Consider the following 5,531-nt stretch of genomic DNA (forward strand, 5'->3'; position numbering starts at 1 on the left):
TCTTGTTACTAGATATTGGCCTATTCAGGTTGTCAGTTCCTTCCTGTTTCAGTCTTAGAAGTTTATAGGTTTCCAGGAATGCATCTGTTTCTTCTAGGTTGCTTAACTTACTGGCATATAACTGTTGATAATAATTTCTGTTTATTGTTTCTTTTTCCTTGGTGTTAGACATTATTTCTTCCCTTTCATTCATAATTTTACTAATTTGGGTCTTCTCTCTTTTCTTTAGGCTTAGTTTGGCCAGTGGTTTATCAATCTTATTAATTCTTTCAAAGAATCATCTTCTAGTTTCATTGATGTGTTCTACTGAGTCTCTAGTTTCTATCTCATTGATCTCCACTCTAATCTTAATTATTTCCCTTCTTGCGCATGGGTTTGGCTTAATTTGTTCTTGACTTTCCAGTTCTTTAAGGTGTAAAGAGAGTTGGTGTATTTGGGATTTTTTAATTTTTTTGAATGACAATTGGATGGCAATGTATTTCCACCTTAGGACTGCCTTTGCCATATCCCAAAGTATTTGGCCTAATGTGTCTTCATTCTCGTTGGTTTCTGTGAATTGTTTAAGCTCTTCTTTGGTTTCCTGGTTGATCCAAACAAATTTTCGATGACTATAGAAGACGGAAAGAAAAGTGAATTGGGATAAATCTGAGAGGGAGACAAAACATGGGAGACTGTGGACTCTGAAAAACAAACTGAGGGCTTTGGAAGGGAGAGGGATTTAGGGATGGGTGATCCTGGTGGTGAGTATTATGGAGGGGATATACTTCATGAAGCCCTTGGTGTTGTGCATAAATAATGATTCTTGGAACACTGAAAGAATAAAATAAAATTGATAAAAAATAAAAGGAGCAAACACCAAATAATAATAATAATAATAATAATAATAATAATTAATAATAATAATAATAAAATAATAAAGAATGGATTTTTCATTTAAGATCTTTTTAACCCCTCTGGAAGGGTCCAGGCCAGATATACATTTTATCATGGCTGTGATAAATAAATTTGGCACTGTGGTCCCAGAACCTGTGAAAACCTTTATGATCACTGTTTTTTTGTAGACCAGACCCATAGTGTCACTAAATTGCGAAATCCCAAATGCAATGGCAGATAGTTGATCCCAGATAATAGTGGCCATGTTGAAGTACTCAAGCCCCTAAATAGGAAGATAAGCACGCTTCCCATAAAGGAGAACAGATGCAATACATCAATGAGATATTCAATACAAGCAGACTAACAGTGTTGGGTAGTTTTTGACAGTGTTCTTAGAAGTAAAATAGAGAGGAAGCTTATTCACGTCTTACTTATCAAAAGTAGCAAAAAAGGCCTAGGTTAAGCAAACAGAAGTCTAACTTAATCATAAAGTCAGAGATTCATGGCTTCAAAATAATTCACAGACTGGAAGCAGTACATGTACTCAAATTTATTGAATAAAGGGGAGATTAGAGTCCCTTGAACAAAGACCCTGGGGCATTTCTATATACTAATCTTCCCCAAGAGAGTCCTGAGGCATTCTCTCAGTCAAATTGTGCATTGGAGTAAATAAAATAATAAATAATAAATAAATTATAAAATAATAATACATAAATAATAAAATAATAAATAATAATAAAAATAAAATAATCAGTCTTTCAGGCACTGCTGGACATACTGACCTGAAACTGATTCTAGGAAACCCAATACAACCATATGATCCACAAATCAGAACAGGAGCTTATGGAGGAATGTGGTCATTGGAGCTTTAGCTCAGGCCTAATCTGTGCTCTAGGCAGTAGGTCAATGAACTCAACCTATGGTTACTTCCCCAGTTCCAGAATGCATTATTTGAAATGATATATTTGCATATGGCAGAATCCCCACATTGGGTCCCTGACATGCAGACTATAATGGTGAAAAGCCAAGTGGAAGCCTCTAGAACTACCTCTGTTGAGGGAAGTAGTAGGCCAAAAGCAATACCACTGCCCTGGAGGAATCATAGAGATTAGTGCCAAGGAGTTGAAATAGACAGAGACGGGTAATTCCCACAACACACACATTTAACTTACTTATTTGCCCATTGCAGGAGAGAGATGGATCTTAGGGAATGACAGTGGTTACTTACAAGTATAATCAGGTGGAGAACCAAAGAATTGCAACGCTATCGCAGGTATGGTTTCCTTGTTTCAACAAATTAACAGATTTTCTGGTACCTGGTATGCAGTCCCTGACTTGGCAACTGCTTCTTATCTCCGTGTCTGTAAGGACCATCAGAAGCAGTTTGATTACAAGGCTAGCAGTATGTCTTCCATACCCTACTAAAGGGGTGTGTCAACTCTCCAGCAGTATGTCATAATTTAGTTCATAGACACCTTGATTGCCTTTTATTTTACCATACTGTACCGTTACGTGCATTATATTAGTGACATTATGCTGAGTGGATCTAATGATCAAGATGGATCTACTCTAGATTTACTGGTAAGACGTTTTTGTCAGAGAATGGAAAATAAGTGCAATTAAAAATCAAGGGAATAAAAAACAGGGAAATATCCAGGGCCAGGGATATAAAGTATATGAAAATATTTATTTTGAAAGAAAAGTAAAACACAATAGAAGCAGAGAGGGAGGCAAAACTTAGGAGTCTCTTAACTATATAGAACAAACTGTGGGTTGCTGGAGGAGATGAGGGTGGCTAAATGGGTAATTTAATGATGGATATTAAGGAGGACAATTGATGTAAGGAGCACTGGGTGTTATTAGCAACTAATGAATCACTAAATTCTATCCCAAAATAAATAATACTTTGCATTTAAGTAAACTGAATTTAAATAAAGCAAGAAAAATAAAGTTATATATTTAAAGGTAAAGCTTATCTTGATTCATCTATGCCCTCCAACATTAAAGAGATATAAAATACCCAAAATGTCTCTTTAGACAGGGAAGGCAACAGCTTGTTCTTTGGGTGTTTTACTTTGGCCTATTTTTCAAGTTACTCAAAAAGCTGCTAGTTTAAGTTGGACTAAAGAAAAGGCTCTACCACAGGTCCAGACTGCGATGCAAGCTTCTATTCCAAATGAATGTTAAAATTCCGCAAAATCAATGGTTCTTGAAGTGTCAGTGGAAGAAAGGGATACTATTGGAGTCTAGCCATCTTCCATATATGGATTGCAGTGCAGACCTTCAGGATTTAGGAGCAAATTCCAGCCATCCTATACAGATCATTACATTCCTTTTGAGAAATGACTCTTGGCCTCATACTGGGCCTTAGTACAAAATAAGGCTTAAGTATGGGCTACAAATTTCTGTGAAATTTGAACTGTTCATCATGAATTTGGTGTTTTCAGATGCAGAACCATAGAGTTGGTGTCCAAAGCAGCACTCCATTATGGAACAGACAGTCTCCTTTTATATATGATTTTTCTTTCCATGTTACAGTTACTTGAATTTCAGAAGCAGATGATCTTCCTTCTGACACTATGTCAGAAGGTCAGTGGCAGTCTAATGCTACAACACAATGCCTGTGTCATTCACCGCATTCATCTCATCAGAACAGCATTTTATCCTCTCACATCATCAAAAGAGGAAGGGGGAGTATAGTTCACTCGGGTATTTTGAAAGAGGAAGACCATATTCAGATACTTTTGTTAAAATATATTGTTAAGATTTTATATTATTATTATTATTATTATTATTATCTGTTAGCTTGCCTAATTTCTAAATTAATCTTTATCACAGGGATGGATGTATAGGAAAAAAACCATTATGTACATAGGGTTCAATAATATCCATAGTCTTAGTCATCCACTTGGGGTCTTGATTTACATCACTCTCCCCACAAAAGAAGGGGATACATTATAGGTGATCTGTCCCAAGTAGGAACTGAAGAAAATGTTACACAAAGAAGTGTCCAAATGTTCACACTCCCCACTTTTGCTACCATGCTTTCTCTCTCCCAGCCTACATCCAAGGCCTTGTTGGAATTCACTGTTATCAAGTGACAGAAGAAAGGATTTGGACCTGATATATAGAAAATTCAGCAATGATTTGTAGGTACACCTCAAAAGTGAATAGATACAACTACATCCCCATAATGCAAAAATCCCTGAAGGTCCATGGTGAAGGGAGTTTCTCTCAATGGATAGAACTAGAAATATTGCATCCAGAGGAGTCTAGATGGCAGAGAAGTAGCAGGCTGAGACTACTTCAGCTAGCAGGAGATCAGCTAGGTAGCTTACCTAAAGATTGCAAACACCTGCAAATCCATCGACAGATTGAAGAGAAGAAGAGCAGCAATTCTAGAAACAGAAAAACAACCACTTTCTGGAAGGTAGGACTGGCGGAGAAGTGAATTCAAAGCGACGGGAAGATAGACCCCGGGGGGAGGGGCCAGCTCCCGGCAAGTGGCAGAGCAACAGAGCACAAAATCAGGACTTTTAAAAGTCTTTTCCACTGTGGGACATCGCTCCAGAGGCTAAAGTGGGGCGAAGCCCACACAGGGTCAGTGTGGCCTCAGGTCCCGCAGGGTCACAGAAAGATCAGGGGTGTCTGAGGGTCAGAGAGCTTGTGGGTATTGGAACGGGAAAGCCAGCTACAGAGACAGAGCCCACAGTAAGCTCACAGCTTGGTGTTACCTTGAACCGGTCGCAGGCTCGGTGAGCTCGGAGCGCGGCCAGAGGTCAGGCAGATGGGAGTTACTGGGCGCTGTTCTCTGACCGCGCACTGAGGAGTGGGACCTCGGGCTCTCGGCTCCTCCAGGCCAGAGACCAGGAGGCTGCTATTTCTATTCCTGTCCTCCAGAACTCTACGGAAAGCGCTCAGGGAACAAAAGCTCCTGAAAGCAAAGCCCAGCGGATTACTCAGCCCGGCCCTGGTAAGGGCAGTGCAATTATGCCTGGGGCAAAGACACTTGAGAATCACTACACCAGGCCCCTCCCCCAGAAGATCAACAAGAAATCCAGCGAAGACCAAGTTCACCTACCAAGGAGTGCAGTTTCAATACCAAGGAGAGCAGCAGAATTCCAGAGGAGGAGAAAGCAAAGCACGGAACTCATGGCTTTCTCCCTGTGATTTTTTTAGTCTTGCAGTTAATTTAATTTTTTTCTTTTTCATTTTTTTTTCATTCTTCTGTTAATTTTTTTTTAACTTTTACCCTTTTCTTTTTAACGTTTTTTAACTAGTTTAATATGTATATTTTTTCTTTTTTATATTTCTCTTTATTCGTTTTCTTTTTTTAATTCTTTTTCTTTCTTTCTTTCTTTCTTTCTTTCTTTCATTCGTTCTTTCTTTCTTTCTTTCTTTTTGAACCTCTTTTTAGACCCTTTCTCTCCCCTCACTATTTGGGATCTCTTCTGATTTGGTTAAAGCATATTTTCCTGGGGTTGTTGCCACCTTTTTAGTATTTTATTGCTCCTCCATATACTCTAATCTTGACAAAATGACAAGGCGGAAAATTCACCACAAAAAAAAGAACAAGAGGCAGTACCAAAGGCTAGGGACCTAATCAATACAGACATTGGTAATATGTCAGATCTAGAGTTCATTCTGAACTCTAGATC

The sequence above is a fragment of the Mustela nigripes genome, chromosome 1, assembly GCF_022355385.1.
Source record: "Mustela nigripes isolate SB6536 chromosome 1, MUSNIG.SB6536, whole genome shotgun sequence".
Classification (NCBI taxonomy): Eukaryota; Metazoa; Chordata; class Mammalia; order Carnivora; family Mustelidae; genus Mustela; species Mustela nigripes.